Source organism: Pelophylax lessonae, assembly GCF_965119305.1.
Source record: "Pelophylax lessonae genome assembly, chromosome: 1".
NCBI lineage: Eukaryota > Metazoa > Chordata > Amphibia > Anura > Ranidae > Pelophylax > Pelophylax lessonae.
In genome coordinates this window covers 5806921-5827343 of record NC_138768.1, presented here as the reverse complement: position 1 = coordinate 5827343, position 20423 = coordinate 5806921, and the positions used below count along the sequence as shown (strand labels likewise).

At 46.2% G+C, this 20423-nt stretch overlaps 1 protein-coding gene and 1 pseudogene across 2 annotated transcripts in view; both read right to left on the bottom strand.

Moving 5' to 3' along the window:
* LOC309567775 (vomeronasal type-2 receptor 26-like) overlaps window positions 1-20423 on the bottom strand; it is a 411836-nt pseudogene that overhangs the window by 209276 nt on the left and 182137 nt on the right. The window lies entirely within an intron of this gene.
* The window catches only part of LOC309567811 (uncharacterized protein), a gene marked incomplete at both ends in the record, with an annotated part of 84694 nt that overhangs the window by 5932 nt on the left and 58339 nt on the right, over window positions 1-20423 (bottom strand). The gene's annotated exons all lie outside the window — the stretch shown is intronic.

Below are 20423 nucleotides of genomic sequence, written 5' to 3'. Positions count from 1 at the left end.
TATGTACGGCGCTTCAGGGATTAGCGGTAAGGTTGAACGGCTGAATAGAAAGAGCCACGGCTCGAATGTTTTTTCATTGCTCTTTACCCCAACAGGAATGCCCCATGGGTTTTCACCCTACAAAGTTTTGTTTGGGAGTCAACCAGAGCCTGGATTGTGCTTTCCTCAGCAGCTGTCACTTTTACATTCTCAGCTGATGGGGTGGGTGCAGTCCTGGCAAAGGGAGCTCCAAAAGGTCCATCATAGGGTTCGGGAGTCTCTCCCGGACCCTGACACGATAACCGGTGTACATTCTGTCCAACCAGGTAACTGAGTCATTGTGAGGAAACGTCAAGGGACGGGATTGGAGCGGAGGTATTCTGAGGTATTACCAGGTTCAGCTGACAACGCCGACTTCCTTGAGGTTCTGGATCCATGCCAGCCACTGCAAAAAGCTGTTCAACTCCATCCAAGAATGATAATGAGGAGTATCGTTTTTATTTACATATTTAGCAAAGGCAATGCATTTTCAGCTGGCCAAGACGGCAAACAGGTCTAATGGCTGGGTGTGCTCCAAACCCCCACCTAGCTATTACACCTCAGCAATGACAGACGTTTGTATTATCATGAAGACAACCAAGAGACACTTGTCCACAGAATTTAATGACACATTCCTAGAGGGTAACATCAATTTTAGTTTTAATGTTAGCTCTGGCTCCTGTTCTTTTCTGGTCAATACAATTTGGGTATCGGGACAATCAGGTAGTCCACGGATGGGCTTTAACTTTAGTTTTGGCACCGGAACTAGATTTGTAGGATCTACAACCTGTGGGACAGGTATAGCAGTCATCTCACCAATGAAACTCCGGGTGTTTTTACTGTAGGAGAAAATGGTACTAGATTTTCTTTTAGCTTCCAAGGGGGGGTTTCTGTGAATTTATAGGGGAAGACTGCTGTTCCGGTATAGCAAACACCAGTGATAAGGTCCAGGCCCATATGGATAAGGTAACTTCATTGCAAGGCAGAGCCAGAGCTATAGCTAGCGAGGGTTGGAATCCTTTTAATGCTTTGGGAGGTTTTCTGGGGATTTTTTGTTCTCCATTGGATCTTGGTTGAAGAAAATAGGAGTATATATACTTATGTTGTTCTTGTTTCTATTCCTCTTATATGCCGTGGTGAAATTATCCTGTTGTCTGGTCGACCGAGTCACCAAAGCCCGAGCAGATGACCTCGTCCTGATTGCTGAGACAAGACGCCCCGAAAACCTGCCAATGCATCAGACGCCAAGGACCCCAGCCCAACCGCTGATCAACGCATCCCATCGTCTCATGCCCTCTGTCTGAAGTCATCTCCCGAAGAACGGAACCCAAGTGTTGTTTCCTTTCGATGGATTGTTTTTACCCGTTATCTTTTTTCTTTTTTTTTATAAACCTTTTAAAATGGATTGTTTTTATCGTGAGAAGAACTGTTCTGCTAATTTGGAAGAAGAAGAAGATTCATCAGGGGTCACATGGGAGCATATGACAAAGAGGAGGGGCTGTTGTGGAAATGTAATTGTGGACATTTTCTTTAGTTTAAATAGTCATAATGTCTCCCAGTGTCGGTTTTACCGATAATCGCTATTCACAGTGATTATCGCTTTAACTGTCATTGTAGGAAAGACTTGTTAGTGAAAACCTTCCATTGGATGAGATGGCACAATACTTGTAGCAAAGAGAGTCCATCACACAGATCTATGTCTGCAGCTCCGGGCCCTGTACTGCTGAGTTATGTTTGTGATATGGAAATTCTTATCATTTTACCAAGATTAATAGAGGGCATCTTTTAGTCACATTCGGATCCGTGTGATTGAAACACTGCTACTATTGTCTTATGCAGATAAAGCCTCATCAACTGGAACAGTTAGAATGGTCACTGTCATATTTGGTTTATATATGAATCATGTATGATTGGACCCACTAATAAGTATGAGTACATGTTTATGAATTGACATGGGGGAACAATGGGAAACCATGTGCTACGGTTTGGAATTCCCTTTTGTTCTGCCGTGTCCATTCATGGGCATGTACTCCACATTTTCTATTGTGCTTTTTGAATGTATACATGTTATGTGATTGGTGGTCTTGAAGCCACTCCCTGTAACTCCCTTTTGTTAAATAAACCTGATGTGTCCTGGAGGAGTTCAGTTACTCAGAGGAACCCTCCAGAGAGCATTGAATTGACTACAGCAAGCTTGTCTGTTCAATTACTTTGCTGCCGAGCGCTTGGAAACCTTTATACAAAAGAGCGGTACAATTGTACTTTTCAGTACAAGCTATTAATAGTGTTTGGTGCGTATTAATTCTGAGTGCAATGAAGTGGGTTTCTATGCTCCAAGCCCTATTAATTTCCACGACACGCATGTCCTTCCACCACCGAGGATTTCAGGGAGCTTCAGTTTGCCTCCTGTTGCTAACTCCTCCTACTCCGCTTTCTCATCCTCTACCGCCTCCTCATCCAGTCAGTCAGCGTAACACCTTTACCACCAACTTCAGCACAGCATGGGGTAAACGACAGCAGGCAGTTTTAAAACTTGCCTGTTTGGGGGAAAAACCCCACACCGTGCAGGAGTTGTGGAGGGCGATGGAACAATAGACCAATGAGTGGTTGGTGCCAGTGAGCCTCAAGCCTGGCCTGGTGGTGTGCGATAATGGGCAAAATCTTGTAGCAGCTCTGGGCCTAGTCGGTTTGATGCACATCCCTTGCCTGGCACATGTGCTGAATTTGGTGGTGCAGAGGTTCCTTAAAAATTACCCCGATATGTGAGAGCTGCTGCAGAAAGTGCGGGCCGTCTGTGCGCACTTTCGGCGTTCTCACCCTGCTGCTGCTCGCCTGTCAGCGCTGCAGCGTAACTTCAGCCTCCCGCTCACCGCCTCATATGTGACGTGCCCACAAGGTGGAACTCCACCTTGCACATGCTGGCCAGACTGTGCGAGCAGCAGCAGGCCATAGTGGAGTTGCAGCTGCAGCACGCATGCGTGAGTCGCTCTGCGGAAGAGCACCACCTCACCACCAATAACTGGGTCTCCATGCGAGACCTGTGTGCCTTGTTGTGCTGTTTTGAGTACTCCACCAACATGGCCAGTGCCGATGACACCGTTCTCAACGTTACTATCCCACTTCTTTGCCTCCTTGAAAAAATGCTTTGGGTGGTGTTGGAAGAGGATGTGCCACAGGAGGAGGAGGAAGAAGAGGGATAATTTCCAAGGCTTTCAGGGCAGTCATTCACAAGTGGCTCAGAGGGTGGGTTCCTGCACCCCCACAAACGCCAGGTACACAATTGTCCAGCAAGGGCACAGTTCTGGAGGATGATGAGGTGGAGGATGAGGAGGAGGAGGAGATGGAGGAGGAGGAACCATGTTCACAGCAGTGTGGCACTGTAACGCTCCTGCGTTTTCTGAAACAAGATGGATTTGCAGCTGCAGAAAAACTCCACTCAGTAGTCATGTAGAGATACGTTGAAATACCAATTCCAACTCCCAAGACTCATCACTGTGGTCTGTCTGATTCAGCATACAAATATACACACTCAATAAGATGTTCCTGGAGTGATAGATGTATATAGCAGTATAGTGGTGATGAGTTGAAGAGACAGGTATGAACAGTGACAAATAGGTGAACAGCACTTAAGAGAAATGTTCATGAGAGTATAGATGGTAACAGGTAGGATGCAGATAGGTTAGCAATCATGTATGGTAGTAGGTGGTAGGACAGCAGATGACATACAGGAGAGACTAACCCAGTGCAAGGATAGATGTTAGTAGGCTCAAGAGCTAGCAATCTAAAACAACAGTGCAGATGATAGTTACAGTCCTTAATATGCAGAGCTAGATAGTGTAAGCTTAGTAGGAAGGTTATGGAGGATTACCCTGCGGGGTACTTATCACTAATAGCAAGCAGTAGTAGAGAGGTTCGGTATGAGCGAGTGATCCGGTAGCGGGATACAGGGATCAGCAGCGAGGTTCCGACAGCAAGGTATGCTTGTAAGCATATGAGCTTCAAGGCAGGTTGAACGAACATGTGAGTGAGAACGCCGGCGGTTGAAATAGCCGCTCTGCGGCGCTCAGTGATGACAGCATCGGTCTTAAAGGTGTATGCGCACCTACCAGAAGAGAATGGTGGGACGCATACACTGAAGTGGAAAGTGGAATAAGGGTACCAGAGGTACCAGAACATTACAGTACCCCCCCCTTAAGGCCGGCTCCGGAAGGCCTCTAGAACTGGTTTTTCCGGGTATTTCGCGTGAAAATTGCGAATTAGCCTAGGGGCATGTATATCAGAGGTATCCAGCCAGGCGTCGTCTTGGGGCCCATAGTTCTTCCATCGTACTAGATATTGGAGTCTTCTTCTGTGGATACGAGAATCCAGAATCTCCTTTATCTCATATTCTTCTCCGCCTTCAACTTGTACAGGAGGTGGAGGTGGGATGGTAGGCCTTATTCCTTGGTCAGGAACATGGGGCTTCAGTAGCGACACATGGAAGATGGGATGTATCTTGAGGTCTGTTGGTAATGTGAGCTGTACTGCAGCTTTTCCAATAAGTTTCCTGATTGGGAAGGGTCCCAAGAATAGAGGCCCAAGCTTTTTGCTAGGGATCTTTAATCTTAAGTTTTTTGTTGATAGCCAAACGAGGTCCCCAATAGCATACTGAGGAGAAGGTCTTCTACGAAGGTCATAGTACTTTTTTTGTTGACTATGAGCGTGTGAGATGGTAGTATTAAGTAAATCCAGAGAGTCTTTTATTTGGGTAAGATAGTCTGAGGCTACTGGGTTGCTTGATGGAAGGATGCGTGGTGGAAGAATAGTGGGATGAAACCCATAGTTCAAGTAAAACGGACTCTGTTTGGTCGTACTGTGGGTTGGGTTGTTGTAGGCAAATTCTTCCAGAGGGAGGAGATCCACCCAATCATCCTGTAGGTATGATGTATAGCAACGTAAATATTGCTCGATGCACTGGTTGACTCTTTCAGTCTGTCCATTGGTCTGAGGATGGTAGGGAGAAGTGAGCTTTTGCTCAATTCGTAGTATGTGGCATAGTTCTTGCCAAAACTTGGAGATGAATTGTGATCCACGGTCAGACAAAAGAGTTTTTGGAATACCATGTAACTTAAAGACATGTTTCATCAGTAGTTCCGCTGTTTGTTTGGACGAAGGTAGTCTGCGAATAGCAACGAAATGTGCCATCTTTGTCAGATGGTCCACTGACACTAAAATGGTATTAAATCCTTTGGAAGGTGGTAGTTCTACTATAAAGTCCAAGGACACAACTTCCCATGGAGTCTGGGGTATTGGTAGACTGCATAGTAGACCGGATGGTTTTGTAGTGTCAATTTTGGACCTGGCACAGACGTTGCATGAAGAGACAAATTTTTTGTCATACCCATATGTCCTGCCATAGGCACATCATGTGACAATTCCAAGATCTTGGTGCGCATAGTAGGGGGTATGTACAGTTTGTCGTTATAGTAGAGGAAGCCTTCTGCATCAGCAGTTAGTTGTGGTGGAGGTGAATCCAAACCTATACTGTGCAGAATCTCTTCCTTCAAGGAACGGACAACCCCAATAATACGCTTGTAGGGTATTATAGGAACGGAAGGGATTTCGGAGCAATTATCTTCAGTTAATCGTGATAGCGCATCCGCTTTTTTATTCTTGTCTGCAGGTGTGTAGGTCACTGTAACGGATCTTTGTACCCCAGGTGGGCACATCCGCCGGATCTGTGTCTCCTGTCCTCCAAACGCACCCACAGCCTGCAGAGAAGCCATATCCAGCCCGTAACCCCTCAATCACGAGACAATCCACACAGGTGTTGAGGGTTAGCCATGCAGAGCTTAAACTGTTTATTACATTCCAAGACAACAGTTTTACATACAGTTAGGGAAACTCCCCTTAGCCTTTCCACAGAAGGGGGGGAAGGGAACAGGGACCAACCAATGAGAACTGAACATTTGTACATTTGAAACATGCAGTCTTAATACACACCCCCTGCGGAGAGATGTCTCCAACTCAGACCATTGTCTGCCATGAATCCACACACTTAGACACAGAAACAGGAGGGGGGGGGATGGGTTGTAACATTACATTACATTACATTAACTCAATGCCAAGAGTCAGTTGTTCAGAGGATGAATAAAGGGAAAATAAAATGCAATGTCCCAAACTCATAAGAAAATGACACAAAGGGGTTTACAATCCAGGGACAGGGTGATCCGTCACCCATAGTGACGGCTAGTACCGTCACATCTCTTCCCCCCAAAGGAAGACTAATCCAGGTACTAGACCTCCAACTGGTCTGTGCCTGAATTAGTCGGGTAACAAATCCCAAAGAGTCAATGTCTGTTTGCCTGGATAATTCGTCTGCGTTGCCGTTTTGCTTCCCAGGGCAGTAGTGGATGGTAAAGTCAAAAGGCTGCAGCGCCAAACTCCAGTATCTTCTGGCCCATAGTCTGTCGGTAGGAGGCTTGCGCACAGTCCCCTCCAAAACACACAGTGACAGTGGGTTCTGTCACATTTCTCCCCTTTTAAAAACAGACTAACGAGGTTCCTGACCCTCAAATGGTCTGGACCTGTGTTAGTCACAAACTTCCACCCCAGGCAACCAGGAAAACTAAAAGAACGACTCTGGCGCTGGGGAGCAACACCGCACATAGGGTCTCCCATGAATAAAAACAGCCGCTGCAGAGTGGGAACAGCTGTCTGCACTCCTCTGACCCAGGGCAGGGTTGCAGATATTGGGGGGAGCTGAATAATTCTCTGCCCTGATGCCAGCGCTTCCGCTGGTAGGGAATGTAGGCTGGTAGGGCTATGCATTTGGGGAGAAAAAGGTACTTGCTTTTCTCCTGGTGTAGTTACGAGCCGCTGAGAAGGTATCTTGCAGGGACTGTCTCCCGGATTCTTCATCTCTGGTTCTGATGCTGGGCAGAGACCATAAGCACTCTGTCCTGTAGCCAGCGCTTCTGCCAGAGGGAGAAAACACTGGGGTAGTGTCCAATTGTTGGGGAGGGAGAATTGCTTCCTCTACTCCCGGTGGGGATATCTGCTGTTGGGAAAACAGCTCACGCAGATCCTCTCTTAGACTCTCCGGATCCAACTCTTTTTCTGATGCTGGGCAGATGCCAGGGGCACTCTGCCCTGTAGCCAGCGCTTCTGCTGGGGCGATAAACACTGGGGTAGTGTCCAAGTGCTGGGGAAACGGCTCACTGAGGTCACCCCTCGGACTCCCTGGATCTACCTCTGAGGGTGGGCAGAGGCCAGCGGCACTCTGCCCCGTAGCCAGCGCTTCTGCTGGGGGGATAAACACTGGGGTAGTGTCCAAGTGCTGGGGAAACGGCTCACTAAGGTCACCCCTCGGACTCCCTGGATCTACCTCTGAGGGTGGGCAGAGGCCAGCGGCACTCTGCCCCGTAGCCAGCGCTTCTGCTGGGGGGATAACCACTGGGGTAGTGTCCAAGTGCTGGGGAAGCAGCTCACTGAGGTCACCCCTCGGACTCCCTGGATCTACCTCTGAGGGTGGGCAGAGGCCAGCGGCACTCTGCCCCGTAGCCAGCGCTTCTGCTGGGGGGGATAAACACTGGGGTAGTGTCCAATTGTTGGGGAGGGAGAATTGCTTCCTCTACTCCCGGTGGGGGTATCTGCTGTTGGGAAAACAGCTCACGCAGATCCTCTCTCAGACTCTCCGGATCCAACTCTTTTTCTGATGCTGGGCAGATGCCAGGGGCACTCTGCCCTGTAGCCAATGCTTCTGCTGGGGCACCAGATGAGATACTCTGGACTTGCTACTGATCACCATTTCCCAGCCTTCCAGCGCCTGTCTCAACTCCCCCTTCTGAGACCTTCATGCTATCAGCTTGTCTCGCTGCCTGGGGGACCTCCGGTGCGTTCCGGCATTCTAGCGCTCGCAGTGCCCTCTGTATCATCGCTGCTTCTTCCATTGCAGTTAGTACGGGAAAACGCAGGGTCACCCCTGGCCCCATTTCTCATCTTCGTGACTGTCTGCTATTTCTCTCGGACAGTCCCAGGCAACGGGAGCCATGCCAGGCTGCTGATCACCGTCAAACAGCCGCTTGTAGGCAATCTCGAGCTCCCATTCCTGCTTAACCAGGAACTCCAATTCCTCCAGGTCACACGCCTCGTCGGGGAGGTCCAGCACCTCATCTCGGAAATCCAGAATGTGTTCCAGCCGCCACTCCTCATCGCTCCCAAAGTCTGGGTCTCCGTACATTTTTTGATGGAGCAGCCCCACGCCGCCATAGCCAACGCCTTCTGTTGGGCTGCCATCTGCTGTACCTGGCCACAGTTGAGCCGCGAACCACCGGAGGGCTCTGTAGCTGGTGTCCAGCCTCATTTCTTTCTGGACCAATCTTCCGAGCTCCGTCTTCCCTTCATCTCGCGGTCGTTCCCTCAGGAACACCTCTCGCGCACGGTACTGCTTCCGGTACATCTCTGTGGAGGAGGGAAGGATCTTCCCCTGATGGTGCCACTCGTGGCTTAGCGCCTCATGCCAGAGTTGCCGGCAGATCACATCCTCCCAGCCGAGCCTGGTGTGCTCTGTCGCTGGTCCCCGATGGTGCTTCCGCATGCCTTGCAGCCTCCTCCCGAACTCCGCTCTCATGCTGGCTGGTCCCCGTATCACTCCTCGGCAGCTGCCCAGATCTTGAATCCTGGTGGTGGTTTGGATGTCCTGGACTGCAGGAGACATCCCACCGCTGCCAACCAATGTAACAGATCTTTGTACCCCAGGTGGGCACATCCGCCGGATCTGTGTCTCCTGTCCTCCAAACGCACCCACAGCCTGAAGAGAAGCCATATCCAGCCCGTAACCCCTCAATCACGAGACAATCCACACAGGTGTTGAGGGTTAGCCATGCAGAGCTTAAACTGTTTATTACATTCCAAGACAACAGTTTTACATACAGTTAGGAAAACTCCCCTTAGCCTTTCCACAGAAGGGGGGAAGGGAACAGGGACCAACCAATGAGAACTGAACATTTGTACATTTGAAACATGCAGTCTTAATACACACCCCCTGCGGAGAGATGTCTCCAACTCAGACCATTGTCTGCCATGAATCCACACACTTAGACACAGAAACAGGAGGGGGGGGGGGATGGGTTGTAACATTACATTACATTAACTCAATGCCATGAGTCAGTTGTTCAGAGGATGAATAAAGGGAAAATAAAATGCAATGTCCCAAACTCATAAGAAAATGACACAAAGGGGTTTACAATCCAGGGACAGGGTGATCCGTCACCCATAGTGACGGCTAGTACCGTCACAGTCACTAGGAAGTTAAATCTTAGGAAGAATAGTGACCATCGTACCTGCCGGTGGGAGAGGGTTTTGTTAGTCTGAAGATATTGAAGATTTTTATGATCTGTATATATGAGTATTGGTAATCGGGTGCCTTCAAGTAGATGTCGCCAATTCTCCAGAGCCAGTTTTATAGCAAGCAGTTCCTTTCACCCACTGGGTAATTCACCTCTGGGCTGCTTAGAGATTTAGAGAAGAAGGCGACTGGATGGAGTGGTGAAGTATTCGTTGGTCGTTGGGAGAGTACTGCTCCTACTGCCATATTTGACGCATCTACTTCCAGAATGTATTGGAGGGATGGGTCTGGATGGCGTAGTATGGGAGCAGAGGTAAAGCTTGTTTTTAACAAGCGAAAAGCTTCATTTGCTTCATCTGACCATTTAAATGGTTTCTTAATACTTGTGAGTTGTGTGAGAGGTCTCACAATGGCAGAGAAGTTCTTGATGAACTTCCTATAGAAGTTTGAAAATCCAAGGAATCGCTGTAGTGCTTTGCGGGTGGTTGGTATAGGCCAATCCTGAATACAGGATATCTTACTCATATCCATCTTGATTCCTTTTTTGGATATGATGTATCCTAGGAATAATACTTCTTCTTTATGAAATAAGCATTTTTTTAGTTTCACGTATAGATTGTGTGTGAGTAATCTGGATAACACAAGTCTTACATGTTTTATATGTTCAGACAAGGATCGTGAATAAATAAGTATATCGTCCAGATATACCACAACACAGACATCAAGTAAGTCTCTAAGGATATCGTTTATGAATCGTTGGAAGGCTGGGGGAGCGTTACATAGCCCAAATGGCATTACAAGATATTCGAACAATCCGTATCTGGTTCTGAATGCTGTCTTCCACTCATCTCCATCACGGATTCGGATTAGGTTGTATGCCCCTTTCAGGTCCAATTTTGAAAAGTAGGTAGCTCCACGCACCTGTTCAATGAGTTCAGGGATAAGCGGCAAAGGATAACGATCTTTTACTGTAATGGCGTTCAATTGCCTATAGTCGATAATAGGCCTGAGACTTGAGTCTTTATTGCGGACAAAAAAAAGTCCTGCAGCTGTGGAAGAAGTGGAAGGTCTAATAAAACCTTTTGTCAAATTCTCATCCAAGTATTCCTTGAGATGGGAAAGTTCATCCTGCGAAAGAGGATAAACATGACCAAAAGGCAATTTAGAATTAGGGAGTAGATCAATGGTGCAATCATAATCCCTATGGGGAGGCAGTATTTGAGCATTTTTCTCAAGAAAAACTTCGGACAGATCCTGATAGCATAGTGGTGCAATCTCATCTGTCACCACAGACAGGATCTTTCCATAAGACGGGAGGTTACACGTACTCTCGCAATAGTAAGAGAAGAAGGTTAGGGTCCGTTTCTTCCAATCTATGGTTGGTTGATGTGTGTGTAACCAGGGAAGTCCCAAAACAATGGGAAAGTGGGGCGAAGACAATAGGTCGAAGGTAGTGGTCTCCGTATGAGACTCGTTAGTGGTGACTAGGAGTGCTTGTGTCTGATTAGTGATTGGGCCAGAAGATAACGGAATACCATTAATAAGACTCACAGAGACAGGCTTAGGTTTTGAAATAATAGGTACTTTATTTAAAGTAGCAAAACGTATATCGATATAATTTCCGCAAGATCCTGTGTCGATCATGGCCTTAGTGGTAATCCTAGTCTGGTCCCACTGCAATGTCAAACGAACAAAAAGATAAGGGTTAGTAAATGAAGTTGTCAATCCCCCTAGGAGGACATGTGAACACTCACCCTCTTTTTTGCGGACAAGGGGACAGACGCTTATCATGCGATCCGGGGATGCGCAGTACAAGCAAAGATTACTGGATCGTCTCATGGCTCTTTCAGTAGTTGATAAAGGTGGGCGTATGGTTCCTACCTCCATAGGAGTAGGGTCAACGGCCGAAATCCGAGAAGGACTGGACAATGGCATTCCCATTTTTTCAGCCTTTCTTTCTCGCAGCCTTCTGTCTATGTTGATACTGAGTTGTATCAAAGCATCCAGGGTGTCCGGTAAATCCGCTCGGGCGAGCTCGTCTTTAATGGCTTCTGATAGGCCGAGTCTAAATTGAGTTCTCAGAGATGTATCATTCCACCCTGAATCAAGGGTCCCTCTTTTGAACTCTGCTACAAAGTCTTCTACAGGTCTCCTACCTTGTTTCAAGGACCTCAATTGAATATCGGCAGTACTCTGCCTATTGGGGTCATCATATAGACTAGCGAGTTCCGCTAGGAATAAAGCATAGGAGTTGAGAAGCTGATCATTTTTCTCAAAAAGAGAGTCTGCCCAGGCCCGTGGATCACCCGTTAGGTATGAAATAATAGTACCGACTTTGATATGATCAGTAAGGTAGGTACGAGGTTTTAGCAAGAAAAGTAACTGACAGGCGTTTTTGAATTCACTAAATTTTTTGCGATCACCTGTAAACACTGAAGAAAGGATTTATTTTGGGTTCAGGGGGCTGAGCAGCGGCAAGTTGTGATAGATGGGTTACCTGCTGCTTCAGAGCCTGATTGTCTTCTTTTAATTCAGTAAGAGCGTGTATTAACGCAGTCACTTGTTGTTTTAATTGTGTCACTTGAGTGGGTAAATCTGCTGAATCCATTTTGGGTTCGTTCAATCTGTAACGCTCCTGCGTTTTCTGAAACAAGATGGATTTGCAGCTGCAGAAAAACTCCACTCAGTAGTCATGTAGAGATACGTTGAAATACCAATTCCAACTCCCAAGACTCATCACTGTGGTCTGTCTGATTCAGCATACAAATATACACACTCAATAAGATGTTCCTGGAGTGATAGATGTATATAGCAGTATAGTGGTGATGAGTTGAAGAGACAGGTATGAACAGTGACAAATAGGTGAACAGCACTTGAGAGAAATGTTCATGAGAGTATAGATGGTAACAGGTAGGATGCAGATAGGTTAGCAGTCATGTATGGTAGTAGGTGGTAGGACAGCAGATGACATACAGGAGAGACTAACCCAGTGCAAGGATAGATGTTAGTAGGCTCAAGAGCTAGCAATCTAAAACAACAGTGCAGATGATAGTTACAGTCCTTAATATACAGAGCTAGATAGTGTAAGCTTAGTAGGAAGGTTATGGAGGATTCCCCTGCGGGGTACTTATCACTAATAGCAAGCAGTAGTAGAGAGGTTCGGTATGAGCGAGTGATCCGGTAGCGGGATACAGGGATCAGCAGCGAGGTTCCGACAGCGAGGTACGCTTGTAAGCATATGAGCTTCAAGGCAGGTTGAACGAACATGTGAGTGAGAACGCCGGCGGTTGAAATAGCCGCTCTGCGGCGCTCAGTGATGACAGCATCGGTCTTAAAGGTGTATGCGCACCTACCAGAAGAGAATGGTGGGACGCATACACTGAAGTGGAAAGTGGAATAAGGGTACCAGAGGTACCAGAACATTACAGGCACCCAGACCAGCTCATGGCCATCAGTGGTATGTGGCTGGCCTGGGGGGGATACTGAGGAAACAGACAATACACTTCCCACAGAGGACAGCTTTTCGTTGCCTCTGGGCAGCCTGGCACACATGAGCGATTACATGCTGCAGGCAGAGGAGGAGGAAGAGGTAGCCAACGTAGCCGGGGCACCGCCAGCACCTCAGAAGGCAGGGTTAGCATGGCCGAAATGTGGAAAAGGTTTGTCAACGCCCCACAACAACCAGCACCACCAGCTGATATGGAACGTCTTAGCAGGAGGCAGCATTTCACCAATATGGTGGAGCAGTATGTGTGCACACGCCTAGACATACTGAATTAATCTGCCCCCTCCAACTTCTGGGTCTCCAAATTGGGCACATGGCCTGAGCTTGCCCTTTACGCCTTGGAGGTTCTGGCCTGCCCTGCAGCCAGTGTATTATCTGAACGTGTATTTAGCACGGCTGGGGGCGTTATCACAGACAAGCGCAGCCACCTGTCCAGAGACAATGTGGACAAGCTCACGTTCATTAAAATGAACCAGGCATGGATACCACAGGACTTGTCCGTACCTTGTGCAGAATAGAGATGGATACCGACCTTACCCAGCCCTTGTTGTATTTTTGATCTTTCTCACTCTTTTGGGGTGTACCCTAATGGGATAGTAGACGGGACTCCCTAGATTATTAATAAATAACAGATAATAAATTTACAATAATGAGACACCACACAACATCTGGCTGGAAATTTTTTTAATGCCGCGGCCGTTTATTATTTGTTTATTTAAACAAACGTGATAAAAGATTTTCAACAATATTATAAAACACTGAAAACAACCCGGTCACTACGACCTAGGTTGTAAGAATAAACAAATAATAATAATACTGGTCACGAAAAAACAAGGGAGGTCAACACCACAGCTCCGTTCCAGTGAGGTGGCTGAGCCCTTAGCTGCGGGGGTCCCTCCTAAATAGCCCTAAACCAGGAGTTTAGGTGGGATTCTTGAGCGGGAAGAGGGGAAAACTCAACTAATCTCCCCAGATACAAGGGAATTTGAGCGGGAAGAGGGGGAACTGGCCCAATCTCCCCAGATACAGGGACAAATTTGAGCGGGAACAGCAGCTGAATAACCCCAGGTCATAAGGGTCAACTAAACTTTCTCCAGCAACAATTTTACCTCACCCTGTGACTGCTAATAACTAGCCTACACCAAGTTATAATCCCTGTCCACATCCCATGAGGAAAAGGGAGCACAAAATGAAGCCCCCTTTCCTTTCATTAAAAAAATAAATACAATTAAAAACAAAAACCAGTGTTGGCTACCTCGTCCTCCTCCACCACTGCTTCCACCTACACCGCCACATCCACCGCCACCGCAATCTCCTACTCCATATGGACCTCGTCCTCCTAGATAAAGATTATTATTTTTTATTTTTATGTATTTTATGTTATTTTAAATTATTTTGCTATCCACATTTGTTTGCAGAGCACTTACCATGCTCTTAAAAACATTTTGCTGCCATTTGCAGCCCTCTTGCCCTTTCCATGGCTTTTTTAGAGTCATATTAGTTCTCAAAAGTTCGGGTCCCCATTGACTTCAATGGGGTTCGGTTTCAGGGTCAAGTTCGGGTTAAGTTTGAGTACCGAACTCAAACTTTTTTGCAAAGTTCGGCCAAACCCGTCGAACCCGAACATCCAGGTGTCAACTGTATTCTATATTAGATCTATAAGAAGATTGTAGTGGTGATTTTATTTCACCGGACCAACCAGATGAAGATGGAAGAATAAATGTAATATTACATAAAGGATTACCGCCATCAGTGAAAGCTGATAATATGACATAAAGGCAGATCTCTGTGACAAAGATGGATGTAAGGAGTCCCTCACTTTGATGGCAAGGTCTAAGATATGGCCAATACATATGGATATATAAAGTGTACTCTGTGAAGCATCTGCCTCATGTATACAGTGGTTCTAACAGAGACCCCATTTCCGTTGATGTAATATTAGACGAGGAATGTGCCTGGTGCCTGTCATTTTGGGGTTCCCGTGATAATTCTGAGAGGATACTGACTGTGAATTCCCCCCCAAATCTACATATTTGCAGTTATTCTATTGCATATAACCTCTTGCATATATATGCCTACACTGATCTTCCCCGCAATGCATGTGTCTGCCAAGGTCTCTATCGCAGCTGGAAATATCGGTCTGCCTTGGTCTCTATGGCCCTGAGGAAGCCCTGTTGCGAAACGCGTTGGCTTGCTGGGGACCCTAGACCATGCTATCTAGAGACCGTAACATCTAATGAGATACGCTGTATCAGCATTCCCCATGGGAATATATTTCTACATATGCGTTTTTCTTTTATCCAGTCTTTCTATATAGTTATAGTATATTGTGTTTTTTGTCTTTTTTTATATATATATATATCTGTTCAATAAAGAGAGCAATTTTAATTAATTATATGGTGTGATAATTGTGATCATCCTCTCTCCAATTGCCCATACAAAGCCCCATTTTTCTCTTAGTATTTTGTTGTACACAATAATAGGGATTTGGGCACAATATTACGGCAATTGTTATTTGTGACATAAAGGGGGGAATTTATCAAAAGTGGATCAGCCTGAATCTGGAGCAGCTGTGGATGGCAACCAATCAGACTCTATCTTCAGCTTGTTGTGTTAAGCTTTGAAGATAAAAGATAGAAGCTGATTGGTTGTCATAAACAACTGTCCCAGATTCTGGCTGCTCCAGTTTTGATGAATTCTCCTCTAAGAGTTCTTCCTCCTGTAATCCCACCTAGGGGTCTCCTGCTCATCAGTTACTGGACAGACACTCCCACTGCAAGACTGATTTTGGCTTTAGCTGGAGGTGGACAACCAAGTATAAACCCAATTACCAGCTCAGCTCCTGAACCTGTATACCCTGTATGGACCAGAGCAATGTTTACATTTCCACCATGGGTCTGTCTATTCACCCATAACTCTCATCTCTTCAGATAACAAAGTAACATACTATACATGTTTATATATATATATATATATATATATATATATATATCAGTTTTTGGGCTAAAAATGTGAAATTGTCTTGCAAAAAATATTTTATTTAAGTTATAGACAAAACTAAAAAAAAACACACACTTCCATCTACTTTGATCCGTCTTTTCAATACCTTCCTTGCACTGTGTACAAACATTGTATCAATCCCCAAAAACTACTTTACCAGAAACTACAGTACATATAAGATTCAGACCTACAAGGCTTGATACTCTATATACTGTATACAGTATATATGATAGAATTATGCAGTGCTTCCACTTATACTATATATCCATACCACCACCATGTGCACAGTAATCTCCCCGACTGCTCAATGGAATATGAAATAATACAAAAAATCAATAACAACAAGAAACTTGTGTTAAAATGCAGGTGGGGGGGCTTTTTGGAATCTGGAATGCCCTTTTAAAAATAAGGGCGCCTCCAGATTAGGGTCAGGCGCTGATGTTGGTTGAGAAGGCCTGGCTCACAGTCTCCACTCTAATTCATCCCAAAGGTGTTATGTTGGCATGAGGTCAGAACTCTGTGCAGGCCAATCAAGTTCCTCCACCCCAAACGTGCTTGTCCATGTCTTTATGGACCTTGTTTTGTGCACTGGTGCAAGTCATTTGGTGGAGGGGGTATTATGGTGTAGGGTTGTTTTTCAGGGGTTGGGCTCAGACCAGTGCACAAAGGGAGTTTTGGGTGGAGGAACTTGACTGGCCGGCACAGAATCCTGATCTCAACCTGATAGAACACCTTTGGGAAGAATTAGAGCAGAGACTGCGAGCCAGGCCTCCTTGTCCAACACCAGTGCTTGACCTCACAAATGCGCTTCTGGAAGAATGCTTAAACATTCCCATATACACACTCCTAAATCTTGTGGACAGTCTTCCCAGAAGAGTTGAAGCTTTTAAAACTGCAAAGGGTCCATTAACTCAATATTGAACCCTATGGACTAAGACTGGGATGTCATTAAAGTTCATGTGTGTGTAAATGCAGGCGTCCCAATACTTTTGGTAATATAGGGTATATACAGTATATATATGTGGATCAATCTTTTATCAGGATTTGTATATTTTATACACTAATAAAAAAGGCATGGGGTTGCACAGGCGGGGATTGCATTGGCAACTATCATCTTGGATAAAGTATTACTATTGGATTAAGTATTACACTTCGGCTCAGCACATCAGCGAATGCACAAAGCATACAACTGCAAGCCAACAGACAGACTACAGGTGACCTGAGTCTCTATATAACTTTTCCATCTCACATTCAGTCTACTTCTCAATCTCACCACCCTGTATTATGCAATCCCTAATTCTCCTTCTCATGTTTGCATCCTCTCTCCTTAAACTTTCTCTCCTTCACCCCTCATCTCCGCCCCACAGCTTGTATATATCACCCTCACTCCTATCCTCACCTTTATACTGCACTCATCAACTCCTGCCTATTTCTGAACCCACACACCAATAAAACCTGCAGGACACTGAGATGTGTCCCCCCTCATAAATCATACTCCCATATCACCTCCCTCACCCTTCTGCTTCTCCTAACCTCTGGAGATATTTCCCCAAATCCTGGACCCCCATCATTTACCTTTGGCAAACATACCCATCACCCCCTATCCTCTGACACCAACCCAAATCCACACAATCTGGTTTCAATTCCTCTTCTGCCTAGAGCCAACCTCCCCTTCTCCTGCGCCCTCTGGAATGCCCGCTCTGTTTGCAAAAAAACTCACCTCTGTCCATTACCTATTTATCACAAACTCCTTCAACCTGCTTGCAATTACTGAGACCTGGCTTCAAGAATCTGACTCTCCTTCTCCTGCTGCCCTCTCCCATGGTGGCCTCCTGTTGACTCACTCTCCCAGGCCTAGTGGACCGAAAGGAGGTGGGGTTGGAATTCTGCTTTCCCCTCAAAGCACTTTTCAGGTTCTTCATCCACCCCCTTCTCTGTCTCTCTCCTCATTTGAAGCTCACTGTATTTGTCTATTTTCTACAGTTTCGAGAATTGCTGTGATCTATCGGCCTCCTGGACCGGTATCAGGCTTCCTTGATGACTTCTCTGCCTGGCTACCCTACTTTCTCTCTTCTGAAATTCCCGCAATCATTCTTGGAGACTTCAAAATCCCTGTTAATCTTAACACTCCTGCTACTTCTAAACTTTTGAGCTTAACCTCCTCTTTTGACGTAAAACAATGGACATATGCTTCTACACACTCTAATGGCAACAGCCTTGACCTCATGTTCTCCTATCTATGCACCCCTCGCAACCTCTCCAACATTCCATTCCCTCTCTCTGATCACCACCTCATTAGTTTCAGTCTATCCTTGTCTTCCTCCTTACCTTCCAACTACCGAACAATTACCCGTAGAAACCTTCGCCATCTTAACCCTTCACTTCTTTTTTCTGCTACAGATTGTCTCTTCAACACAATCTCATCCCTCTCCTGCCCCAACATGGCCACTTCTGTCTACAACAGTTCACTGTCATCTACCCTGGATGCTTTGGCCCCCCTCACTACACACAGAATCAGGCCCCGACCGCTACAACCCTGGCAGACAGACAATACCAGAAGCCTCAAAAAACGTAGTCACGCTCTTGAGCGTCTGTGGCGTAAGACTAAGTCACAGCAAGATTTCAGCCAGTATAAATCTGCCCTCCAAAAATACAGTTCCTGCCTCCACACTGCCAAACAGACCTACTTTATCACTCTCATTAACACCCTCTCACACAGACCCCGTCAACTCTTTTCTACCTTCAATGTTCTACTTCGTCCTCCATTGCTTCCACCCACTAACTTACTCACTGCCCAAGAGATTGCCAATCACTTCAATACTACGATTGATACAATTTGTGAAGAGATCTTTACACTACAGATATCTCCATCACCTTACACACCTTGTCCTCCTGCACAATCAATACTTCCCTTGTTTAACCCAACTACAGGAAGTCACTACATTTTTTTCTAATGCCCACCTAACTTCCTGCCCCCTGGACCCTGTTCCTTCCACTACGGTCACCCTCTGACTCTATCCTACACTCTTTAACTCATATCTTCAACCTCTCCCTCTCCAGTGGCATCTTCCCCAACTCTCTAAAACATGCGCTAGTAACTCCCATACCAAAGAAAGCCTCACTAGACCCCACCAATCTTAATAACTTAAGACCCATCTCCTTACTCCCTTTTGCTTCCAAGCTCCTTGAACGTTTAGTCTACAACCGCCTGAGCAAGCACCTCATTGAGAATAACCTCCTTGATCCCCTTCAGTCTGGATTTCGCCGGCAACACTCCACAGAAACTTCTCTCCTAAAACTTACAAATGACTTACTAACAGCTAAAGCCAATGGTCTCTACTCAATACTCTTACTCTTGGACCTCTCTGCTGCCTTTGATAATGTTGACCACCCCCTCCTTCTCAAAAAACTCAGTTTGCTCTGTCTCCGTGGCTGTGCTCTCCATTGGTTCGAATCTTACCTATCTCACCGCACCTTCAGTGTTACTTACAATTCCACTTACTCCCCTGCAACTCCTCTTACTGTTGGGGTCCCCCAAGGTTCTGTCCTTGGACGGCTACTATTCTAAATCTATACCTCCTCCCTGGGTCAGCTAATAGCCTCCCATGGCTTCCACTACCATTTCTTTGCTGATGACACCCAAATCTACCTCTCTACCCCTCAGCTCACCCCATCAGTCTCCTCCCACATCACTGATCTACTAACAGACATATCAGCCTGGATGTCTCACCACTTCCTCAAACTGAATTTATCTAAAACTGAGCTCATAATATTTCCTCCTCCACGTTCCCCTTCCCCGTAATTCTCTGTCAAGATCAATGGAACAACTCTCAGTCCTTCCACACATGCCAGGGTGCTAGGGGTAACCCTGGACTCTGCACTGTCCTTTCAGGCTCACATCCAATCCCTGTCCAAATCATGCCGCCTTAACCTCCGCAACATCGCTAGAATACGGCCCTTTTTAACCAATGAAACCACCAAGCTTTTAATTCACGCCCTGGTTATCTCTCGCCTCGACTATTGCAACTCCCTCCTCATTGGATTACCCTTACATAGATTTACCCCCCTTCAATCCATAATGAATGCTGCTGCAAGACTTATCCACCTTACCAACCGTTCAGTGTCCTCCACCCCCCTCTGCCAATCCCTTCACTGGCTTCCACTCACCCAACAAATAAAATTCAAAGTGCTAACAATAGTTTACAAAGCCATCCACAACTCTGCCCCCAGCTACATCACTAACCTGATCTCAAAATATCAACCAAGCCGCTCTCTTCGGTCCTCCCAAGACCTCCTGCTCTCTAGCTCCCTTGTCACCTCTTCCCATGCTCGCCACCAGGATTTCTCCAGAGCTTCTCCCATTCTTTGGAACTCTCTACCCCAATCTGTCCGACTGTCCCCTAATCTATCCATCTTTAGACGATCCCTGAAAACCCTTCTCTTTAAAGAAGCCTACCCGGCTACTAACTAATAACGCTGTTTCACTTGCTCCATCAGCTCATCCTCCACAGCTATTTCCTTTTGTATCAATTGACCCTCCCTTTTAGATTGTAAGCTCTAACGAGCAGGACC